We start from the raw sequence: 26,694 nt of genomic DNA, 5'->3' as shown, positions 1-26,694 counted from the left end.
GGCTTCCTCAAGAAGCTTGGCCAGCTGTCTTAGCTTCCTCTATATGCCTTGCCCCCTTTGCCCTCCTTGACCCTTTCTTTCTAGCTTGTCTTATAAGCTTCAAGCCCTTCCCTTTGCCTATATAAGAAAGCCTCCTTCTCCATTGTTTAGGTTCAGAAAAATCAGACCTAATACATACATATAACATATATATCACCCTCTCTCTCTATATCTCCCTCTCTCTCTACATTTGGATGTGTTAGAGTGTTCAAAGACCCTTGTTCTTGGCCTATTTGCACTACACCCTATAGCACCACACCACCACACCATTCCAACAGCTTGGAGGGCCTTCTTAGAGGATAGGAGGCAGCTTTTCTTGGTCCAAGAGGTAGCAAAGGATTGGTCTTCAAGGGTGAGTTGATTTCTCCCTCTTTCTAGCTCATTTTTGCAAGTTTTCTTAGCCCCTTTTTCTTGTTGTTTTGAGCTCCGACCAAAACTAAAAGTACCCTTTATTTGAGCTCTACTTCATGTTTCATTAAGGGAATTTTGTCATTTGAGGTCCCCATCTTGCACCTCCTTCTTTATCCCTCTTGTATGCCATAATCTTGCATAGTATTTTTGGCCTGTGTGTGATCTGTTTTGGAGCATGGTGTAAACTGTAGATAGACTTAGTTTGAGCCCCTCTTCAACATTGAAGAAGGGATCATCACTGTTTGGGACCTCCATGTGCCACTTGTCATTATATCCCTCTTTGGTCCCCATTTTTGCATGATCTATTAGCCTATTATGCTTCTGTTTTTGGTCATTTTACAGAACTTAAAACAGTCTTATTTTGACCCCATATTCATGCTTCATTAAGGGTCTTTGGCTGTTTGATGAATGTTTTGTATACTTTGTGTTTTGACCTCTTTTGGGCCCTATCTTGCATGACATTTTGAGCATACTTGTGTACTGATTTAGGCTTGGCCATCAACTGTAAGTAGTCATATTTTTGGTCCATCTTCAGTGTTGTAGAAGAGTCTTTTTCCGTTTGGGCTTTGCATCTACCACTTGCTTCATTGCCTCCCTTACGGAGCCATTTTTGTATGATAATTTAGTCCCACTTGTGCTTACTGTTTGGCCATGCTTTGAACTGTAAAAATGCTTATTTTGGGGCTTCCTTACTTCTGTCTTTTCATTCCATGTACCAATTATGCATGCTTTGTATAGCTGTAAGCCATTTCATGTACCTAGTTTTGCATTTCGGGAGAAATTCCATGCATCGGGTGTCATTTCGCTTCGTTTCGGGACTGTTTTGCCCCTCATTTTGCTACTGATTTTTGAATGTTTTCATATCATATTCCATGCCTTTGCCATGTCTCATTGGAGTGACATTTTGGTGCCTGAGGGTCGGTCCTCGGTTTGCGTGCACGCGTGCACGCATTTCGAGTTGTCTTGTTTTCATCTGATGGCCTCCTATGTGAGTGTGGCTGAGGCTCTCTCATGTTGGTGTAAGCCCATTCTTGCATTGTGTATGCCATGTTTCAATGCGTTGTGCATGTTATGTTGTTAGCATTGTGTGTGCTATGTAGTTGTATTGCATGTTTGTATGTTTGCTTGCATGCTTAGGTCGCATGTGCATTGTTGTGCATTGCCTCGCCTCTTGACCAATCATGATTGAGGTTGGGTCCCTTGTATGTTTTGTGTGCATTGCATTTGACATTGAAATGCATACTTGACTCTTTGGCCATCATGCATCGAAATGCGTGATTGGTGGCCCGAGGGTCGAGGGCCATGCTCCCTTGAGTCCATTACATGATAGGGAGTGTGTCCATGCATACATTTGCCTAAAAATTCCATGCCATACACTGCTTGCCCTCTATTGCTGTCAAAACTGTCTTCTGCAGGAAGTTTATGCCGATCGGCATCATTCAGTGCCGGCCGGCAATCCTTCATGGGCCGAGGGCTTCATTAACTGTCGGTGGAAATTATGTATTGCCGGTGGGCATTTCCTTCAGCCGATGATATTCTGCAGTGTGCAAGGGACCTGTCCCGGAACTTTGGCATTTTTCAGAGAAGCAAGGCAGTAAAAACAGAGGTAGCAATGGTATGGTGCGGACTTTCCGGGCGAGACGGGTTCGAGGATACTTCATTCGCGCATCCCGAGGCAGGGGCCGTGGCCACTTCTCTTCTTGCATTTATTCTGATAATTAATTAGAAATTCTATAATAATTCATTTGTTTATTATCCGTACTGTAATATTTATTCGGACCCTCCGAGTGAGGGCAATTGTGTAATAAGTGTGCGTGAGTGTGTGTATGTCTTCCAACCCCACGTCTTTCTTCCCTTTTATTTACCAGCTTATGATGGTTAGTATTAGGACATGTTTAATTTAGCATACCTTATGCTATGCATGCGTGCATTCATCCATTTGTTTTACATGCACCGGGCTCGGCGCATCATGCTAACTGCATCTGTATTTCAAATTCCAAACTGAATACATGTTGGTTGTGCGTTTTCACATGCCATGTTTAGGTTAGCCGAGCCTGTCTAGACTGCATTTTTGCATGCGATGCAGTAGCCATTCTTAACATGAACTAGGACATGCATGTTTGCTAACTAGTTTATTATTTTGGCACGGAGTACGATGTAAGTATTTATGTTTTAGCATCCCGCATGCGTGTGAGTGTTGCCATGACAGTATGCTTGCCATGCGGCTAAATGCTTATGTGATAAATTGTTTGAATGCCTGTGGGTGAAGGTTAGATTGTTTGAGTTGGAGAAACTCGTTGGAATCCGTATTTTAGCCTACTTGCGAGTAGCAAATTCCAAAGTGTTTTCTAAAACAAACGGATATGCAATGCTTATTTCCAAATTAGGCAATCTAGTCTATACTTGTTTGCTGCGCGCATAACATAGTAACGCTAGACTAATAAATGGAATAAGAACACATAAAGTTTTCAAAAATGGATATCACGGTTAGTAGAGGCCGATCTTCGGATCGGGCGAGAGGGGGTGCTCATAGCTGACCTTCCCCAATCGTACCCTAGCTCCCGAGCCGAGACAACTCCGGTGATGACGGACATGTGGCCTTCGGCACCGAGTCAGGGTTTCCTAAATTCCCCCATAAAAAATATTTAGGTGGCGACTCTGTATCTGGCAAAGCAGTCCATATTTGGCACTTCTTTCCTAAAATCTGTTTTCTCAAAACGATTTGCCAGATTTTGACTCTTTGGTTCGAGATTAAGAACCGTGACACAAATCGAGTCCGAACTGTAGCGAGGGCCCCACGCGGGCGCGTCTACAATGGCCGACCAGTTGTTGCTCTGGAAGACCACTTAAAGTGGTCGGCTGACCACTTTAAGTAGCAGGCCGACCACTTCAAGTGGTTGGCTGCTTTTTGGCACCTTTTTGGAGATATTTTCCTCTAGCTAGCACAGCTGGAGGGCGTTAGAGCTATCCTCCATACACGTGTATGGAGGGATTTGTTTGAAGCTTAGCTTCTCGAAGAAGCTTTGCCTTTTGGTTTCTATAAGAGGGAGGTTTCTCCTCTCTCCTCTAGGTTCAGAAAAAACTTCCTTGAACCATACATATAATCTATATCTATGCATCTTCATTTCTCTCTTGTTTTGTGCCTTAAAGTGTAGATTTGTCTCACTTTTGTACACAAACACACACTCAAACACCTTGCTTATGTTGCTGAGGCTTCTTGAAGTTGTTTTTGGTATTCTTGGGTTGGTTTGAACTTGGAAAACTTACTGAAGTTGCAGTTATAAAGGAGGTCTTCAAGGGTGAGTCTTTAGCCCTTAAATCCCCCATTCTTGCTTAACCTTTTAGCCCTTCTTGAATACATTTTTAAGCTTAACTCTTAACTAAAAAAAGTTCTATTTTTTCATTCTTAAGATCTTTGTTTAAGGTCACTTTTTCATTTAGGGTGATTTACCCCCTCTTAGGCCTTGTTTGGCCTTATTTTGAGCCATCCCTTTAGGCTCTTGTTGAAGCCTTTGCATGACCTTTCTACCACTGAAATCTAGAGGATTTTCAATGGTGAAAAGGTGGTTTTGGTGTCCTAAATAGGAGAGGGTCATCCCCTCTCCTTGTATTTTGTTTACTTGCTTCATATGCCTCATGTTTGAGCATCTTTGTTAAGCTTTTGTTGACCATATCTTAGCTTGTATTTGTGGTTATTTTGCTGAGGCATACCACTGTTTTTGCTTGGTTTGGTCACTCCATGCATGGTTAATACACTTGTAGTGTAAATCACACAAACTAGCTTTGTATGCTCTATGAAGTAGCATGTCATTCTAGCTTGTTTTCTTTCCATTTCAGCATGTTTTTGGTGATGTTTTGCCATGTCATGACCCTATTTTGGTTTGGTTTGGTTGACCCTTGCATGCTCCATGCACTTGTAATGCAATTCCATGAAATAGCCTAACATGGATCATGCTTTAACATGTCTTTTTAGCATGCTTTTGGCTTAACTTAAAGAAGATTTTGTTCATGTTTTACCATGTTTAAGGTCTGATTTTAGTTTTTTTGGCCATGCATAACTTGCTTTGTATAGCCATGGTTCATTCGAGCTTGTTAGCTTTGTGCATCAAGTCCACTAGTATTCATTACTTGGATTATTTGAATAATTTGACATCATTTATTATGTGATTTCAGTCCATGTTTCATGGCCATGCATTCACATTTGTCATTCATTCAATGCGTTTGAGGGTTTGCCCCTTTTATGCCTTAACATGAATCATTGCGTATGCCTTCTTGCCTTAGTTCGCGAGCCATTATTTCAATGTGTTTTTGGGGTTATTTTGCCATGATATAACTCTGATTTTTATTGGTTAAGTCATCCCATGCTTGGTCTTAATAGGTGTAGTGTAATCTACCTTATTTGCCTTTTATGCATCATGCCTCATGCCCTCCATGCTAGCTTGTTTTGGTTTCCTCCCATGCATGCTTTAGACTCATTTTGACATGTTTTAGGACTGTTTTGGGTTGCCTTGGCTACATGCTTCATGTTTTGTATACTTGTAGTACAAATGCTCTTGCTTGCCTCAAGCTTTGAGCACCATTGCATGTTTTATTTGTGTTGTGTGCATGATTTGGCATCACTTAACATGACATTTCAGAGCTTATAGCATTGCCCTATTCCCACCTCAATCATGCTTTAAGTGCCTTTGAGTGTTATGCATTGTTGCCTAGTTTATGCCTTAGCTTGTGTGCTTGTATGCCTAGGCCTTTGAGCCATCGTCTCAGCATGTTTAGGTCCTTATTTTGACCTACTTGAGCTCTGTCCATGCTTAGTTCATGCATTTGTGCCATGTATTGCATGCCTCCTTTGTAGTCTTCTTTACTAACCTCACGCTTTAAGGACCCTAGCATGCCATACTTGTGTTGTGTGAATGATTTGACATCATTTCTTACCTCATTTCAGTGCACTTAGTGTTGCTACACTTTCATGTTTTTCACTCTTTAAGTGTTCTTGAGAGTTGCACCTTAGTGCCTTAATTGGTGAGCCAATTGGCATGCATGCTTGTATGTGTTTTCGGTTTCTTCGTTTTAGCATTATGGCCTCTGTTTTGGCATGGCTGAGGTCTACCCACATGCAGTTTAGGCCCATTGAGCATTGTGTATGCCATGTCACATCACATCGTGCATGTTATGTTGTTGTTTGCATTGCGCATGCCATGCTCTTGATTCGCATTAAGTATGCCATGTTAGTCATTTCATTGTGTATGCCATATAGTTCATTCGCATTGTGTATGCTAGTATGTTAATTGCATGTTTGCATGCTTATCCCTCCCATGTTTGTATGCTTGAGTCGTATTGTGTATGCCCCATGTTATGTGTTACATTGTTGTTTGGAATAGGTGTTAGTCCAAACACGAGGAACGAGGGACGTTTCATACTTCAAGTGATGAAACGTGCTTCAATTCTCAGTCGTCGACGCTTTTGATCATACATGATAGAGTTCTAGGCTTTATGTGTTTACTTGTGCATTCATTTTACATTGAATTGTGTAACTTCATCTCTCGGCCATCATGCATTGAAATGCGTGATTGGTGGCCCGAGAGTTGAGAACCACACCCCCTTTGAGTTCATGACATGATAGGGAGGGTGGTTGTGCACACATATCTTGCAAATACATTGCCATGCCCTTTCTTGCTCTCTGTTGCAGCAAATTGCAGTTCAGCAGCAACAACTGGCTGGCCAGCCAGAAAAACTAGCTGGCCGACCACTTTTCTGGTTTTTCAACAATCAAAAGTGGTCGGCAGGTGTCTGGAGAGACCAAAAGTGGTCAGCCATCCTCCCATAGGTTTCCCTAGGTGGAGTTTCATCTTTCTGGAGCTTGGTGCAGAGTTCTGAGGACAGATGAAAACAGAGGTAAATCGGGGCATCACATTGGATTTCCGAACGAGGCGATCGGGCTTGCATGCATTCCTCTCCCTCTGAGGCTCTTGATTTACTGCTTTGCTTAGCTACCATGCTTAGATAGCTCGCTTTTGCTTTGGTTTGTACTTTAATTAGTTAATGCATTAGCTATTCAATTCGTTCTGTAATAATTAGTTAACTAGGATTAGTTAATTAATTTGTTGTGTAATAATTAGTTTAATTAGCTTAGATTAACTAGTTAGCTTCTTATTCGGTCCTTCTTTCTCCCTTTTACTTAACCGCTTACGATGGTTAGTTTTAGGGCATATTTTATTTAGCATACCTTATGTTCGCATGCGTGCATCCATTCATCTGTCTTGCATGCACCGGGCTCGGCACATCATACTAACTGCATTGTATTTCAATTCCAATTTGAATACATGTACCAAGTTGCATTTCACATGACATTCTAGAATAGCCGAGCCTATTTTAGTTGGATTCTCGCCTGTGTTGTATTAGCCATCTTAACATGAACTAGGATCATGCATGATTTCTAACTAGTTCTTTGTTTTGGCTCAAAGTACACTGTGAGTGTTTACGCTTTAGCATACTGCATGTGTGTTAATGTTTCCATGAAGCATGCTTGCCATGAGGCTAACTGCGTAGTTGATTAACTGCCTGAATGCCTATGGGTGAAGGTTGGATTACTTGAATTGGAACAATTCATTGAAATCTGCATTTTAGCCTACTTGTGAGTAGCAAACTTCAAACCGTTTTCAAATGAATATGCAATGTTTTGTTCCAGATTAGGCGATCTAGTCTATACTTGTTTGCTGTGCGCATCACATAGTAAGATTAGCTAATTAACCGGAATAAGAACACATGTGTTTTTAAAAACAAGATATCATGCTTAGTACAGGCCGATCTTTGATCGGGCGAGCGGGGGTGCTCATTAAATGACCTTCCCCAATCATACCCAAGTTCCCGAGCCGAGGCAAGTTTGGTGATGATGGACACGTGGCCTTAGGCATGAGTCAAGGTTTCTTAAATTCCCCCAAAATAAAATATTTAGGTGGCGACTCTGTATCTGGCAAAGCAATCCATGTTTGACACTTCTTTATAAAAATCAGTTTTCCAAAACGATTTGCCGGATTTGGACTCTTTGGTGATTTATCGGTCTCACATTACACATTGTGAGATTGGATTCAGAACTGTGACATTTGAGTCCGAACTGTAGTAAGCCCAATGGACAAAACGGAATCCCGCGCCATTTTCGCGCGCGGAGCACCGGGACGTTCGGGGCAGGTCCACAGTTTCTGGCGACTTCGCTGGGGATTTAGAGAACTTGACTCGAACTCATGATATCTTGTTTTGATTACACTTATGTGCCTTTTTGCATTGCATTTGCATTGGTGCGCCTAGGACACCGTGTTTGCCGTATGCTATTCCTGAACGGTTTGTCGGAGGCTTGCTTTGAGAAGCGTGCCATAAGGCTGACCGATTGCGAGCTTTGCCACAACGGGAACACAAACCTCGATTTTTACCGAGGCACCCTTTTTGACCATTCAACCTAGTGCATATCGGAATCCATAGTGACTATTCCAAATTAGGATAGGTTGCTTACCCGATTGTAGGTTGTTTGAAACCGTTGTGTGCGTAGTGAAATCCTAGCTCTTGACAAAATAGGACAGGGAAACCCTACCCCAACATAGGGGTGTTTTGACTCTCATTTGTTTGCTATGTGCTTTTAGAGTGTGCCTCCACAGGGGTTGCAAATATCAGTTTGCAAGTCTGGGTATCAGGCCTGAGGGCATCAATATTTGGAGAATCAGTTTTACCTAAGGGTATCAGATTCAGTTTTGGGGCAGCAATTTGGGGCACAGTGATCAGAGTTAAGGACAGTGTGTTCAGCTTACAAATACCGGCTGTGTGTTGTTATGCTGACTGTGTTTTGTCAGGCCAACTGTGTGTTGTCTTTAATTTATTCAGTTCATAATATAGCACACTGCGCGTTTTGGTTGTTTATTTCCTTATTATGCTTTATTGATCTTTTTGCAAGGTAGTTTAGCACAATTGCATCCGACCAGGCAGATATTCCCCGAGCACTCTGGGTCAGAGGTCGGAGACTCAATCGATCCAGGGATCTGATAGACGGACAAGCAGTGTTTCTTTCTTTACCCCCAGTTATTAGACGGAGGTCAAAAAGGCGCAGTGTATCAGTACAAAGGTCACTAGATCAGTGGTCCTTGAATAGTCAGGCTGAGGTCTCAGTTTCTATTGCAGAAGCAGATATACCGGTTATTTAGTTAGATCAGCACAATATGGCAGGCTTGGAAGAGATGATGCGTCAGCTCCAGGAAAGTATGAAAACCATGCAGCAAGATGCTACCCGTCAAACAAAATTTGATACACACCAGGCTGAGGTTATGGCCTAACAGGCAGAGGAAATTACCAGGCTACAGCAGCAGACTGGAGTATCTGCTTCACATCAAGCTCCTCCCCCGCCAAGAGTTCTAATACTTGGGGAAACAGCTCATGTCCAGGAAGATACGGACGTCCTCACAGGGCCGGCTCTGCCCCCAATCCTACTTCAACTGTCCAAGGCACCCACACCCACTAACCTACCAGATTCTCCCTTTGATTTCGAAGTGGACCCCACGACACTAAAAGTGAGCAAGCTTGAAAAGTTTTTCAAGAAGTCTCAAGGCGTGAAATCCATTCCAGATATTGAGGATGGATACACCGACTCGGCCGTGACGTTGCCGGACCGGTTTAAGATGCCACATATTGACCGCTTTGATGGTTATGGGGATCCCATGGTGCACTTGCGGCCGTTTTCAGACATCTTAAGACCGATGGGCCTCTCCAAATTACAGAAGCTATCTCTGTTTGGACGAACCTTGTCGGGTGTAGCGGCTATTTCATACGCAAAATTGGAGGACTTCGTTAAGAAGAATTGGGAGGAGATGACTGAGGCCTTCATAGATCAATACTCCTATAACACACAAATCGAGGTCATAACTCATGATCTCGAGACAACCAGGCAAGAACCGAAGGAGAGCTTCTCCGGTTTCGTAACCTGTTGGAGGGCCAAAGCCTCGATGATGACCATCAGGCCTGTGGACAAAGATCAGATACGGATGGTTGTGCACAACCTCCAGTCCAAACTCGTGCAAAAGATGATCGTCCTCCCCCTATCCACCTTTGCAAATCTACATGAGATTGGGGTGCAAATAGAGGACGCCATGAAACAAGGCCTCATTGATAATGAGAGAGAGTAGCCCAAGAGGGCATTCAACCGCGGTACAAATGCAGGCACAAGTAGTGCTACAGCTGGCAGAACTTCAGATGTCGGAATGGTCACCACGACCACTCCCAAAACCCTTACAACTACCCCATTCACTGGTGCGTCTGATAGTAGCTCACAAACAGCTAGATGTGCGTCCAAAGGCCAAAGAACTTTCACCCTACTATACATGCCCCTATCCAAAGCTTTGGGGGTTTTGATCAAGAAAGGGCACATGAAACCCCTAGAGTCACGGCCCTTGCCAGAAAAAATTTCTCCCTCCCATAACCCAGCTAAGTATTATGCCTATCATCAACAGCATGGTCACAACACCGACCAGTGCTTTAGACTGCGTCACGATATCCAAGATCACGTTGACGATAAGGTGATCGCACCTCCGGAAAAAACCAAACGTCACAACCAACCCTCTCCCACCACATAACCAAACTCCACCTCCCAAACGCATTAATCTAATCCAAACTGGGGTTGTGTCATACGACCCTAGCATATATATCACCCCTTCTCACCTACACAAGCCGGAGGTGTTCGTTCCAGAAAGCACGGATTTGTGCATACTGGACATCTCCCAAACCTAACCTAAGCCGGTGGTGGTGACTATCAAAGATAGAACCAGGACGATTGTGGGAGCAGATGGAAATGATTATTCAGAGCTTGAGGGATCTATGAGATTTGTGTACAACCCGAGCGGTTACATTTCACCAACAGGGCAGATTAAATCAAGGATGGAACTATCAGCCGGGGCAGAGGTCTGTGTCGTTCGAGAGGATGGACCTAATCAGGAGCTAGATGACCTAGCATAATGTAGACGCGCCCGCGAGGGACCCCGCTACAATTCGGACTCGATTTCGTGTCACGGTTCTCAATCCTGAACCAAAGAGTCCAAATCTGGCAAATCGTTTTGCGAAAACAGATTTTTGGAAAGAAGTGCCAAACATGGACTGCTTTGCCAGATACAGAGTCGCCACCTAAATATTTTTATTTTGGAGAATTTAGGAAACCCTGACTCAGTGCCAAAGGCCACGTGTCTGTCATCACCAAAGTTGCCTCAGCTCGGGAGCTTGGGTACGATTGGGGAAGGTCAGCTATGAGCACCCCCTCTCGCCCGATCCGAAGATCGGCCTCTACTAACCATGATATTCGTTTTTGAAAACGTTATGTGGTCTTAATCCATTTATTAGCCTAGAATTACTACGTTATGCGCACAGCAAACAAGTATAGACTAGATTGCCTAATTTGGAAACAAGCATTGCATATCTGTTTGTTTTGGAAAAATGTTTTGGAATTTACTATTCGCAAGTAGGCTAAAATACAGATTTCAACGAGTTTTTCGAACTCAAACAATCCAACCTTCACCCACAGGCATTCAAACAGTTTATAACACATAAGCATCTAGCCACATGGTAAGCATACTGTCATGATAGCACTCACACGCATGCGATGATGCTAAAGCATAAATACTTACATCGTACTCCGTGTCGAAACAAAAAACTGGTTAGCAAACATGTGTGATCCTAGTTCATGTCAAATTGACTAATGCAACACATACAGGATGCAATTAGATAGGCTCAGCTAACCTAAACATGGTACGTGAAATGCTACAACTATCACGTATTCAATTTGAAATTGAAGTACAAATGCAGTTAGAATGATGTGCCGAGCTTGGTGCATGCAAGGCAAATGTATGAATGTACGCATGCATTGCATAAGGTATACTAATTTTAAAGATGCCCTAGTCTACCATCATAAGCAGGTAAATAAAAGGGAAGAAAGACGTGGGGTTGGAAGACATACACCCACTCACACACACTTATTACACAATTGCGCTCACTCGGAGGGTACAAATAAATATTACAGTCCGAATAATAAATACATTAATTATTACAGAATTTCTAATTAATTAATAGAAAGAATGCCAAAGAAGGAGAAAGGCGGCCACAGCCTCCGCCTCGGGATGCATGAATGATGCATGCTTGAACCCGCCTTGCCCGGAAAGTCCGTACCATACCAAGGCTGCCTCTGTTTACACTGCCCTGCTTCTCTGAAAATTGCCACAGTTCTGGGACAGGTTCCTTGCACACTGTAGAGTACCACCGGCTGGAGGAGGTGCCCACCGGCCATATGTAATTTCCATCGGCTGCTGTTTGAGTTATCGGCCATTCACAAATGGCCGGTCGGCATTGGATGCTGCCGGTCGGCAGAAGCTTCCTGCAAAAGACAGTTTTGACGGCAACAGAGGACAGACAGTATATGGCATGGGATTTCAGGCACATGTGAGCATGGTCATGTTCCCCATCATGCTTTGAACTCAGGGAAGCATGGCCCTCGATCCTCGAGCCATCAATGGTGCATGATAGCCCAAGAGATCAAGCTTGCCACTTGATGTAAAAATGCATGTAATCACACAAATGAGGACCAAGACCCTATCATACCGAAGTCAAGGGCCCCGGTAACTGAGGGTCAAGGCACATTACATCACTTATAGTATGAACGCTCCTTGACCCTCACACTTGGTTTGACACCCCAAACCAAGTACTGCAATGCATGTTATGGGAACAATGACTCAAAGGTACAACATGAGATTGGAAATGCAAGGCATGCCAAATGCCATGCAACTAATATGGCAAGTATGCAATGCTAGGCATGCAAGATGCAAATGCAATGCAAACATGGACAATTTAAGCAATAGGATCAACATATTACAACACTTAATGAAGCAATTATGCAATGGACATGAGACAAGCATGCAAAGGGGCCTTAAACCATAAAAGGGCAGACCTTGATCCACCCCAAAACAGTGGCCAAAAGTGCCTAAAAAGGTGGAAAAATACTCATGCCAACAAGCAAGCCAATAGTCCTAAGGTTAAGGCATAAAAGGGGGCACTTCACTTCCACCAACATGACCACTCATGGCATGAATTGGACAAGCCAAAACAGAAACTTAGCATGCAAAAATAGACCCCAAAACCTAGGGATGCATGCACCAAAGCTCATATCTAGGCATAAAAGGGTATACCCTCAAAGCATGGAAGAGGTCACTTATATACACATACAAACCTGATTTATGGACTGAAAAACGATCCTAAATGATGCCAAATCATGAGGATGGTCTAAGCTATGCATGCCAGAGGCCAAAATGTTCAAAGCTTACAAGCCAAAACACGAAGAGAGGACACCAAATAAGGCAAGCATGATTGAAATAGATGGCCAACAGGCCTTAAACATGATAAAATAATTCCAACACCTTCATGGGACTAAGCCAACACATGCAAGAATCATGGCCTAAACACAAGATGCATTTCTAGGCCAAATGGAGGAATGCAAAGCAAGTATATTAAGCATGCAAAAGGCCACAAATCCGACCAAAAACAGAGATTACATATGACCTAAAAACACCCAAAAACCTCTGAAAAAAGGCCAAAACCAATCAAGCATGCATGTTACCCTTTAAGCCAAAATGCAAGGAAATAAGACAATGAAGGGAGAGGGGTGTCCCTCCCCTATGCAAGAATTCAAACCACCTTCTTCACCACTGAAAATCAACTGGTTTTCAGTGGTGAGAAGACCAAAACACTTAAGCAAACAAGGCCTTACCATGGAGGCAACAAAAAAGGCCAAATAAGGCCTAAGAGGGTGAGTTTGAATTCAAACCACAAAGGACCCTTAATGAAAGTTCTTAAGCATGAAAATATAAGCCTTTTTTATGTTATGCACAAAAACTAAATCAGCAAGCAAGATAGGTAAAAGACTAGTGCAAGTTTGGGGAAACTAAAGCAAAGTGCTCACCCTTGAAGCACACCTCAAGAACAGCCAATGCAGCCCTCTTCTTTTGATCAAAACAGCCCCAAAACTCAAGAATCAACCCTCAAAGCCCCTCAATCTCGGAGCAAGGTGTAATAGTGTGTGTATTAGTGCAAAAGTAAGGTAAAAGCATACTTTTAGGCCAAGAAACACACACAAGGGAGGAGAGAGAGGGAAATATAGAGAGAGGGTGCATCTATATGTATAAGCTCTAGTTTTTGCCTTCAAAATTTCTAACTTAGAACAAGGACAAGACCTCTCCTCTTATAGAAGTCCCTCTTGCCAAGCTTACACAACAAGCTTCCTTAGAGGGAAATCCCTCCATACACGTGTATGGAGGGAAGCAGAGTTGGTGCCAGCTATCACAGCTGGCACAAAATATCTACATAAAGTAGATGAACAGTGGTCGGCTACTCAAAATTGCCATTTTGACAAAAATGAGTGCCGACCGGCAACAAATAGTGCCGACCGGCAATACATATTGCCGACGGCAACAAAATACCAGCCGGTGGCCTCTGGCCATGGCCGGTGATGTGTGGGGATGCCTCACAAGGCATTCCCTGCTCCTCCAAGGCAAAACACAAATGTTTGGTGTGAAACCAGACACTAAATAGTCGAGTTCGGAGATCCTGAGGCAAGGCGCCTAGCCGAGACCTCCGGGAACTCCAAACGAACACAAACAAGGGTAATCACCAAGTGTTCCAATGGTGACGTCCAAGTCTTGAGGACGGTAAAAAATGGGGTGTCTACACATAATTGGAAGAGGACATAGCCAACCTTCAATTCTTCAATGAACAGGATCCGGGAGACGTGACTGTCAACTAGTTTGATTTAGATGGGTCAACAAAAGCTACTGGGTGGCTTAATGACGAGCTGGATGCTATTGAAGAACTTCAGCTAGACCAGGGGCAATCAGGGGTTGGAATATCATCAGCAATGGCCGGAATGGCCGAGAATCAGGAGCAACCGCCAGAGAGCACCGGTGTTAAGAATTTTGTTCGGGATCAGAGCATTTCGAGTACAGAGGATATTGAACAGCAAGTTGCATTGAAGCAGTTTGAGCAGGAAACGATCGAAGATCTGGAGAAGGCTAGAAAGGCCAAAGCCCCCGAGGGAACGGAATGTGCTGTGCGCGCAGTAGTAGTCACAACAGAACTGGATAGTTGCTTGTCGATGGCCGACGGGATGTGGTGGGAAGATGATGACCTATGTCTTGCCCACACAGACAAGGATTGGGGAAACAACCGACCGGATGATACCTAGTATATTGGAGAAGTTGACCACATGACTAGAAGTGGGCGGTATTTCAAGCCTCCACACCTAGATCAACCAGAGACGTCCGGAAAGGACAAAGAAGCGGAAAGGCAGAAGGAGAAACTACTCGAAGAGGAGGCTGTGCTGAAATAGCTTAAGAAGATACAAGCAGACATCTCCATCTGGGGACTTCTTATGGCTTCAAGGGTATACACACAAGCTGTCCTTTCTACAATGGATAGGGCTAAACTTTCGATCGATACCACGCCTGAGCAGCTAGTAGGATTAGTTTTTCCGGGAGGAGCTTCCCCGACGTTGACCTTCATTGATAAGGAGTTGCCGCCTGAAGGCTCAAACCATAACAAACCACTCTACATCTCTGTGGAGTGTAAAGACAAATGGGTACCCGTAGTTCTTGTTGATACAGGATCCGCCATCAACGTATGTCCGTCGAGGATGGCATATGCAATTGGGTTGAAGCCCGTGGACTTTGTACCTACTGCCCAGGTAATTCAGGCATATGATAATACTAGCAGAGAAGTGATGGGGACTGTGCAGATTCGGACTAAGGTCGGTCCAGGACAACACGATATTGAATTCCATGTCTTGGACGTTCCTGCGACTTTTAATCTACTCCTAGGGTGGTCGTGGTTGCACTAGGTAAAGGCAGTTTCTTCCACCCTCCACTAGGTGTTGAAGTACCCCCACGGGAAAGGGGTGGCCATAGTTTTTGAGAATTTTTCAATCCATCCGCCGCCAGAGGTTTCTACGCCAGTGTTGGAGATCGAACATGGTGCGGAGGATGTGTTCCTATCAGGGTTCACCCTAGCCGAGGCCCGGGTTGTACATAACATACTAGATATCGACAAGGGGTTATATGTCAGTGCACAATCTGTGTACCTCATGAACAAACTCCAGCACATCCTCGGGATGGGATTAGGAAAAAGTGGGCTGAAAAGTGTTGCAACATCGGCCGAAGTGCCGCATAACCCGCATATCTTTGGTTTAGGTTATCTACCTACCAAAGAGGACTGGTGAGGAAAGGCAAAGAAATGGCCGAAAGGGCCAGAGCTAAGCAGGCGAGGAAGCATTTGGAGTTGATGCACCGACCTATTCAGGGTACCCTGAATGGACACTTTGTCCGGGAGGGGGAGGACTTCCCGTTCTGTAGCTTCCCAGAGCGATGGTTGAATGCAAAGATGAGACGCTTGCCGGGGTTCGAGATCTTTTTTGACTTGCAATTATCTGAGGATGATGTTGCCGAGGAGCAAAGAGACCCGATAGCTGAGGCTAAACAGTACAAAGAGGAGGTTTCCGAGGGCGCAGAGATTGAAATAGGGATAGCACTGGCTTGTCTACTTTCAGATCCTCCGATCGTACATGAGTGCTTGGGGAATGACCTCTCAGTGTCCATGATTGGGAATGAAATGGCTGCGAACCCACCTTCAAACATTTTGGATGCATCCATTGCACCCTCCCTCGTTAGGCAATACGAGGAAGGCTTCTTATCGAGCAGCACCGGGTCAGGTAGTGAGCCAGGATCTGATTCCACTAAGTCTTGTGAGTCGGAATCAAGTTCCAGCTCGTCTGAGTCTGAGTCCGGTATTCCTGGGAGTGATAACTCGGATGCCACAGTCCTATCTAGGTCATCTTTTTCTTTTTCCTTTAAGTCTGTTGTAATAGAGGAACCAAGCAACTTGGAAACACTTAATGAGAATTGTGCGGCTGTGGCCTTCGATTACTTTTCTGTGCCCTTAATTTATTGCATGAATCAGGATTTTCAAAATTTTGATGAAAACAACGAGGAAGAAATTCCCCTGGTTTTGCAATATTTGCTTGATCAAGAGCAGGAGAAGTTTGTTAAACCCTTGGTTGATGAAATCACCCAAATTAATGTTGGTACTGAGAAGGACCCGCGGCCAGATCGGGTCCATGTTGTCTTCGGAGGAGCGCGAGCGCTTAGTCGCTTTATTAAAAGTTTTCAAAGATGTTTTCGCATGGTCCTACGAAGACATGCCTGGAATTGATCCTGAGATTGTACAGCATCGGATCCCTCTTGACCTAGAGGCCCGACCTGTTAAGCAGAAGCTCAGAAGGATCCGCCCAGACTAGGCTCTCAAGATCAAAGAAGTGGTCACCAAGCAAATTGACACAGGGTTCCTGCTGGTATCTGAATACCCAACCTGGTTGGCCAACATTGTTCCAGTGCCGAAGAAGGACGGCAGGATTCGGGTATGTGTGGATTTTAGGGATTTGAATAAAGCCAGTCCAAAGGACGACTTTCCTCTGCCGCATATTGATGAGTTAGTGGACTTTACTGCTGGGCACGCGTTGCTCTCATTCATGGATGGTTTTTCAGGCTACAATCAGATATTGATGGCACCTGAAGACCGGGAGAAGACCACTTTTACCACCTTGTGGAGGACCTATTGTTATAGGATAATGCCATTTGGGCTGAAGAATGCAGGGGCTACGTATCAACGGGCTGCGACCACAATATTTCACGACATGATCCACAAAGGGGTTGAGGTGTATGTGGACGACATGATTGTCAAGTCCAAGGAAAGAGAGGGCCACTACACCACCTTGCAAAAATTCTTTCAACGGATTAGAGAGTATCGGTTGCGACTGAATCCTTAGTAGTGTACGTTTAGTGTTATAGCAGGGAAAATGCTGGGGTTCTTGATCACACAGAGAGGTATTGAGGTTGATCCTTCCAAAATTAAGGCCATCTTAGAAATGCCCCCACCAAGGACTGAAAAGGAGGTGCAAGGCTTTCTAGGTAAAGTGCAATTCATAAGACGGTTTATTGCTAAATTAACCTTGACTTGTGAACCACTCTTTGGTCTCCTGAAGAAAGGAAAGAAATTCCAATGGAACGGTTGATGCCAAGTTGCTTTTGAACAGATCAAACAATATTTACAGAACCTACCTGTGTTGTCACCACCTGAGCCGGAGAAACCGTTGATTCTGTACCTTTCAGTGACTGAAACTACAATGGGCTGCATGCTCGTGCAAGAGTCTGAGGACAAAGTGGAGAGAGCTATCTACTATCTGAACAAGAAAATGCTGGAGTACGAGACTCGCTACACTCCATTGAAGAAGGCTTGTCTAGCTTTGGTATGGGCTACTAGGAAGCTGAGGCACTACCTGTTAGCTCACTCCGTAATACTGGTTTCGAGATTAGATCCCATCAAATATCTCTTCGAGAAATTGACACTTACGGGTAGGCTAGCCCCCTGATTGCTTCTACTTTCCGAATTCGATCTGAAGTATGTGACGCGTAAGTCAGTAAAAGGGAGAGTGGTAGTGGAGTTCCTAGCCAATCATCCAGTTGAAGGGGATGAAGTAGTTGAATACCTATTCCCAGATGAGGCCATTCTACATATCGAAGATGAAACTTGGACGATGTACTTTGACGGAGAGTCAAACCAATACGGGTATGGGATAGGGGTGTTGCTGATAGCAACCGACAATTCTCGCATACCTTTAGCATTCAAACTCCAATTCAAAGTATCGAACAATGAAGCGAAGTATGAGGCAGGTATTGCCGGTTTAGAAATCGCCCTGGAACTAGGGGCAAAACGGTTGGACATCATCGGAGACTCGAACCTTGTTGTGTCTCAAGCTAAAGGAGATTGGAAGGTCAAAGAAGAAAAGATGAGAATCTACCACCAGACCTTGGACGTGTTGATTCCTCGATTTGAGAAGCTGAATTTCGCCCATCTGTTAAGAGAGAACAATAGGTTCACAGATTCATTAGCAACTCTATCTTCTATGATAGACATTCCTTTCGGAGTCCGGATGCGTTCGATCATCATTGAACAGAAATTTGTGCCGGCCTACGAGCTGCTTGCTGCCATAGATGACGTACAAGATGAGAATCCCTGATACTACGACGTTTGGAACTTCTTGGAAAAGGAAGTGTATCCACCAGGGTCAAATGCCAAAGATAAGAGGGCAATTCGAAGAATGGCTGCTCAGTTCATCATCTGCAGGGGTAAACTGTACAAGAGAGGTCATCTTGGGATGCATAAGCTGTGTGTTGATGCCGAAGAATCGAAGCGCCTGATGGAGGCCATCCATGGAGGAGAGTGCGGAGCGCATATGAACGGGGTAATACTAGCCCGAAAGATCCTTAGACAGGGTTATTACTGGTCCACCATGGAGGAGGATTGTATTGGCTTGTCCGGAGATGCCACAAATGTCAGATCCACGCCAACCTCATGAACATTCTGCCGTCAAAGCTATACAACATGACTTCACCATGGTCGTTTTTAGTCTGGGAGATTGATGTGATTGGAGCTGTCACTCCGAAGGGGTCCAATTGGCATGAGTACATTTTGGTAGCGATAGACTACTTCACGAAGTGGGTTGAGGCCCAATCTTATGCGGTGTTGAAGAATTCGCATGTCGCTAAGTTCGTCAGGAATAACATCATCTGTCGCTACGGGGTCCCGAACGAGATCGTTTCAGATAATGGTTCCCACTTCAAGAAGGAGGTGATCGACTTGTTGGACATGTATAACGTGACTTTTCACAAGTCATCCACATATTGGCTGCAGACCAACGGTGCAGTTGAGGCCGCCAACAAGAACATCAAGCACATTCTGCAGAAGATGGTGGAAACCTACCGGGACTGGCCAGATAAGTTGCCATTGGCTCTGTGGGGCTACCGGACTTCAATTCGAACTTCTACTGGGGCGACTCCGTATTCCTTGGTCTATGGGATGGAGGCTGTTTTGCCTATCGAAATTGAGGTTCTGTCATTATGGGTATTGGCTAGTGTCAGATAGCTGAGGCAGATTGGCAGCAGAGCAGGTTCGAAGAACTCATGCTGTTTGACGAGAAAAGGCTGAAAGCACTATACCATGTTCAGGGTTATCAACGTAGAATTGCTAGGGCTTTCAACAAGAAGGTTAAGTCCAGGAATTTGAAGGAAGGAGATCTAGTGCTCAAAGACAACCGAGCTCCCATTCACGACCCTAGGGGCAAGTTCAGACCTAATTGGACTAGTCCTTATATCATCAAGTCTATCTAGTCCGGCAGAGCTATCATTTTGATAGACCTAGATGGCCTAGAGTTCTCCCAACCGATCAACATGGACAAGTTGAAGAAATATTATCCCTGAGTGGCTCGCTAGGCCGAAAACCCGAAAGGGCGACCTAGGCAAAAGTTAGAGCATGAAATTTTTTTGAAATTATAAAGACTGAGCTCTCAAGGTTGAAAACCCGCAAAGGGCGGCCTTGGCAAAAGTTAGAACGCAAAATGAGAGTGTTAATACACGAGTGAACCCAAGCCGAACTATGCAAGGCTTGATTCCCATCTTTGAGATACGTAGGCAACTTCACTCTAAAGTCCAGCCATAAACACTTTCCCGATCAACTTTGTCCATGTGATTATGATTGGTCATCTTTGTCTATTCTGCATCCAAAAGCTTGGTTGTGATCTCCAGTGTAGTGCTATTCAAACTAGGGGCAACTTTCCAACTGCTGGAATTCGAGGTTGTACATCTCAGTGACGGATCTCAGGCGTGTCCATTTTTTATCCATATCGAAAATGGTTTTGAAAAGTTTTGATAAAAGTTGATTTTGTTCAAATTAATCTTTTTACAACTTAGACCATTTTTGGACCAAATGGGAAATTTTTAGTACCCACAACCTTCAATTTCATTGATTTCAACACAGAGTTCTCCTACTCTTCAATACAAATTGAAGTTGCTTTTTTATTACATTCATAAAGAAAACTTGAAAGTACTGATAAAGCAATAAATTCGGGGCATGGATAAGTCAAGTGTTCCTGTGCCCCCTCCTAGAGCTGGTTGAAGCCTCTGACATCAAAGTAGGCCCAATCTGCGCCTCCTCAAAGAGCCAAGCTATACACTCATTAGAGAGAGTACAATTGAAAGTGGGAGAGGGGGCCAGAAGCTCTCTAGTCCTCCATGCCGTGGCATACCGAGCCAGCTGCATGCCTCAGACCGGAAACGCAGCAGGGTACTCTGTCCCCTCTGCCGAGCAAGTGTGATCATGTCCGAACTGATGCTGGAACCGGAAAGGAAAATAGAACACACAGTGTGTCATGCCAATCAACTGAATCCCGGTCGGTCGGGACATGCTGTAGCTCATCACTGGCAGATTGAGCCAAGGACATCACCAGGCAATGCGGTCTGCGGACAAACTGCGCATCCAGTTGTACCACTATCCCTCGTCAGGGGCATCGACTAGATGTCATCGGAAGAAATAGTTGTGCGCTGAATATGATGGGCAGGAGTCCACAACCTTCAAATTGTCCATCAACCACACCTGGGAAGGGATGAAAAATGAGAGATTAAAGAATAGAGAGGTGTACGTTGAGAGAAAAAAGTGAGAAAAGGGTTTTGAGAAAAAAACCGAGCCTGAGGGCCGAGTGATGTGAGAAATATATATGATATAGGGTGGGAAACATTACCTGCATCACTAGTGGACTCCCTACGAATCTAGTCGTCTCTTGACGACAGAAAGTGTCCAAACCAATCAATGTCTCAGCCAATGCCATGGCGATGCAGCTATTTCCCTCTCTTAAGCCTTGGGCGACTTCAATCAAACGAGTGCTAAACCCACCAGAGCCTGGGGGCAAGCAAGAAATGAGACAACATGCACAAGCAGAGTGCATGTCGCAGATAACCTTGCCAGTCATGATCGTCGCGATCACCGACATCAGAAAATCGACGAATCAAGCTGGGGATATCCAGCACACCATCGCGAGTCAATGACCGAGCGTCATGCAAAGTGAGCCCACACATCCATCCTAAGGCTTGGACGTGGCCAAAGCAGAATTGTGGCAAAATCTCTTCCTTGCGTTCGGACTCCATCAGAACTTGGAAGTCTTCAAAAGTGGGACACATCTCTTGTCCGCCAAAGTTAAAGACGTGTGTTACAGGGTTCCAAAACTTTGCTGCGGCATGAAGAAACAGAAAACGCAATGGGGTGCGGTTCAGCGTGAATAGTGCATTTATGCCAAAACCCTGGAAATTCACCTTTTCCGAGCCATCCAAGGAAGCAATCCAATTTGTGAGATTTTGGATGAGAAACGCCTCCATTTTGGTGCAAAATTGGGTTGGAATGAGGGAACCGCGAAGCTGGAACCTTTATAAAGGATAAGACACTGTTTGGAGGACAAGTGTCACAAAACTGGAGGTTCCCAGGTCAAGTGGTCGGCCGACCACTTTTTCCGGTCGGCCAGCTACTCTTTTGGGCTGCAGACAGAAAAACTGGTCGGCAGAATCCTATGGTGGTCGGCCATGAGCATGAAAGTGGTTTACACCTGTTTCTTGCCTCCCGGAGTGAGTCTCTAACTTCCCTGTGTGCTGGGACTGCTGAGTGTTTCGGATGCCTTCCGTCGCTTTGTTTATCGAGTTGTTGCTCATTTGTTTATCGAGTTGTTGCTCATTTATTTATCGAGTTGTTGCTCATTTGTTTATCAAGTTATTGCTTATTTGTTTATTGAGTTGTTAATTCTTTTAACGAATTGTTTTTGAGTTGAGTTGTTTAGTTTGTTGCGTCGGTTCGCTACTTGACTTGGCAATACACATTGTTCTATTTTCATTTCAAATTTTATTTTTGTGCAAAATGGTGCGATGCGATGCTCAGAATACAAATACAATATTTTTTTTGAACGAAAAACCGTTTTCATTCCATCATACCTTTTTTTTTACAACATTTTACAAAAGGGTACAAGTTTTGGCATAAAAAAAAACTGCCTACGCTGTACAATATGCTGCAACTACATGTAAAAAGAAAAATAAAATAGGAACGTCTGTATCAATGCTACCAAGCTCAAGACTGAGAGGCCCCTCTTCACCCTCTTCGGCTAAGCAGCCTCCGCGCCACCATTGTCAGCATCTCCGTTTGAATCAGAGCCACTATCCTCGGTGTCGCCTCCGTCCTCCGAACCGGAACCTGAGTCATCGTCCCTACCTGCAGATGTCTCAGACTGAGGATGTGCTGACTCCTCATCCTCGCCAGACTCCTCGTTATCCTGACTGACAGGTGCTCTACGTTTGCCTCGGCCGCGAGTCAATGCCCCTCTCCTAGCTACTCGAGAAGGTCGGGATGGCCCGGGTGGTACAGATGCGACCTGAAAAGGGAGTTTGAATACATTAGCCAGAGAATGTATATCAGATGCAAGAATGATGCATAGAGTGAGTGCATGCAAATATGGTATGTGAATGCGGTGTGTCAGATGTGCTCTATACATGCAGTGAATTAGTGCGGTGAAGTGCTTAGTTTCAGTATGTCATCAGAAGTATGATAAATGCAAGAAGACTGGAAAATACCGGGATGCTATAGGAGTGTAACGGTGTCTCCCTCCGCAGGACCATGCCCTCGAGCGAGGCCACCACTTCGAGCAGCCCATCAGTGTACTCTCTTGGAGGCTGCAAACACAAGTTCAAGTCATCAGTGAATGAATGAATGCCTAAATATCTTAGTGATAAATGAAAATCGTAAAACATACCGGTAGTGAGTCAGGGTCACTAACGTATTGGTGATCGGGCCGTGGAGCCTCCAGTGGAATCTAGTATGGTGTCCCATACTCCCAACCTGTCAGCCCGGTCGGGAGATCTGGCCATCCAGCATACTGGCAAGTCGAGGGCATCCATCCGGTCCCGCCCCTCGATGACCCTGCCCCGCTGGTCGAAGGAATGCCTCTAGCTCGGGCGCAACTCGAGGAAGGCATGTCAACAGCTCTCCTCCTGGGGATACGGACACCTGATAACGGACGCATCAAGTACGTATGGCAATATGTCGTGTAATCCCCCTCCTCCAGGAAAAGGACTGCGTCAATACCCAATATGAGGTCCTCCGTCTTTCGGGGCGTAAGATCCCCTGCGGACTGCATATCTGGTGGAGGCAACGAGGGAACATCCTGATCGGAGTTGCCCATCGTCTAGCGCATGAAGCGCTCTCCGAGGAACCAGGCTCTGCCAACCGGTCCATCAAGCAGAACCCTATATCGCGAAGTGCCCCATGCCCCAGCGAACATAAATCTAGGATTCCCTGGCATGGCTATCCAAGGCTGCTAGGTCACCTGCGGATAGCAAGTGCATAAATTGATTAGATGTCATAAATATGCAAGATAAATCAAAGTTGAAAGCATGAAGAACTGAGAGTTCTAGATTACCTCCGTCGCCCGTACAGTATCGAAGAACTACCGGAGAAAGGGCAAAGTCTCCCGGGCCCTGGGCCAGCACCAACTGTCGAATCTACGTGAGAAGGGGATCTCAAGAGGTGCCTCGACCTCGAGCTCAGGGGCCAGCATCGGGAAGTACACATAAACCCACAGCTGTGAAAGGCAAGACAACGGCTGTCAAGATACAGAATGTTGAGTGCAGAATGCTGAGTGCGGAATGCTGAGTACAGAATGCTGTGTGCAGTGTATATTATACAGAATGCTGAGTGCAGAATGCTGAGCACAGAATGCTGGGTGCAATGTAGAATATACAGAAAGTACAGGAAATGCAGAACACTGAGTGCAGGATGTAGAATACAGAATGTAATGTGTGCAATGTGCAGTGTACAGATAATGAAGAACAGAACTGTAAATCAAGAGGGTAGAATGTACCTCCCAGGCTCGCCAATAGCCTCCAACTATGGTCCCCCGCTCACGGGAGGTCGCGCTCATGTAGCAGTAAAGGGTAGCAAGGGCAGCACCACCCCAATCAAAGAGCCAGACTCGTGATAGGTCCACTAGAGCACTGAGCAGATAAAGCCCAACTGTGTTCCCCCTGTCAGAGAACAGTGTGGTCCCAAGGAGAAACATCAAGAATCCTCGGCCGTCCTGTTGTACGGTCTCAATGGTCTGGGGCAAAGTCTCCCTGTACCGCTCGAAGAACCAGGTGTACCTGACCCTGCCTGATGACCTGTTGATCGGCGGACGAGCTCCTAGCAGATAAACCCAAGCGGCCTCCCATTCCCCATATTTGCGTCGTATGGGATCGGCCGGCCTCTCACCTCAAGTCCCGTCAGCATGGAGAAGTCGTATGGGGTCATCGTCATATCCCCGGTGGTCGAGAAATGGAAGGAGTTGGTGGTGTCCTACAATCTCTCCACAAGTGCGCCCATGAGGGTCCTACTCGCTAGATGACGTGACAATCCTGCACAGAATAGGCCAAACCCTGCCTCATCCACTATATGTCGGATAGCGTCTGGGAGCTCCATGTACCACTCCCTCGCGATGATGGACCCATAACCCCGTGTGAAACGGGAAGATACCTGCATTCAGAATGAACAGATGTATTCAGGTTCAGAATGAAAAGTATGAGCTGCGTGTTCAGAATGAAATGTATGAGATGCGTGTTCAAAAATAAAAAGTGTACTGCATTATGGATTGCGTGTTCAGATTAAGCAGTGTGCTAAAAAATCGAATACCGTGTTATGGACTGCGTGTTCAGATTGAACAATGTGCTATGTTATGAAAAAGTGTACTGCGTTATGGACTGCGTGTTCAGATTGAGCAGTGTGCTAAAAAATCGAATACCGTGTTATGGACTGCGTGCTTAGATTGAACGGTGTGTTATGTTATGAAAAAGTGTACTGCGTGTTCAGATTGAGCAGTGTGCTAAAAAAACGAATACCGTGTTATGGACTGCGTGTTCAGATTGAACGGTGTGCTATGTTATGAAAAAGTGTATTGCGTTATGGACTGCGTGTTCAAATTGAGCAGTGTGCTAAAAAACGAATACCGTATTATGGACTGCGTGTTCAGATTGAACGGTGTGCTATGTTATGAAAAAGTGTACTGCGTTATGGACTGCGTGTTCAAATTGAGCAGTGTGCTAAAAAATGAATACTGTGTTATGGACTGCGTGTTCAGATTGAGCGGTGTGCTATGTTATGAAAAAGTGTACTACGTTATGGACTGCATGTTCAGATTGAGCAGTGTGCTAAAAAAAACCGAATACCACGTTACGGACCGCGTGTTCAGATTGAACGGTGTGCTATGTTATGACAAAGTGTACTGCGTTATGGACTGCATGTTCAAATTGAGCAGTGTGCTAAAAAACGAATACCGTGTTATGGACTGTGTGTTCAGATTGAGCGGTGTGCTATGCTATGAAAAAGTGTACTGCGTTATGGACTGCGTGTTCAGATTGAGCAGTGTGCTAACAAAAATCGAATACCGTGTTATGGACTGCGTGTTCAGATTGAGCGGTGTCCTATGTTATGAAAAAGTGTACTGCGTTATGGACTGCGTGTTCAGATTAAGCAGTGTGCTAAAAAAAATCGAATACCGTGTTATGGACTATGTGTTCAAATTGAGCGGTGTGCTATGTTATGAAAAAAGGAATGTTGTGTTATGGACTGCGTGTTCAGATTGAGCAGTGTTATGAGCTGTGGGCCAACTAAATCGAATGCTGTGTTATGAACTGTGTGTTCAGATTGAGCAGTATTATGAGCCGTGTGTTCAGATTAAATCGAATGCTGTGTTATGAACTGTGTGTTCAGATTGAGCAGTATTATGAGCCGTGTGTTCAGATTAAATCGAATGCTGTGTTATGAACTACGTGTTCAGATTGAGCAGTGTTATGAGCTGTGTGCCAACTAAACAGAATGTTGTGTTATGAACTGCGTATTCAGATTGAGCAGTGTTATGAGCGGTGTGCCAACTAAACAGAATACTGTGTTAGGAACTGCGTGTTCAGATTGAGCAGTGTTATGAGCTGTGTGCCCAAGGTGTGCTGTGTGCCCAAAATGAGCCGCGTACCAAGGTAGTAGAGAGTGTTGTGTATGAACTGTGTGTTCAGAATGAGTGAAGTGTTGTGTATGTAAATGTGCAAGAAGTGCAAAGTACATCGCAAGAAATGCAAAAGTGAAGTATGTACCTCATGCGCGTGATGAGATAGATGGGACTCCGGCTCTCGTAACAGCAGGTTTGCAGGTGCCCGCCGCGCGAAGTCCGTGAAGTGGTAGAAGGTGCTAGGAAGAAGGATGTGCTCCTCCGGGTCGTACTCCTCTAGGTTGAATGGC

This window comes from Camellia sinensis, chromosome 15 (genome assembly GCF_055761805.1).
Source record: "Camellia sinensis isolate YWXY chromosome 15, ASM5576180v1, whole genome shotgun sequence".
Taxonomy (NCBI): Eukaryota; Viridiplantae; Streptophyta; class Magnoliopsida; order Ericales; family Theaceae; genus Camellia; species Camellia sinensis.
This window is presented reverse-complemented; position numbering follows the sequence as displayed.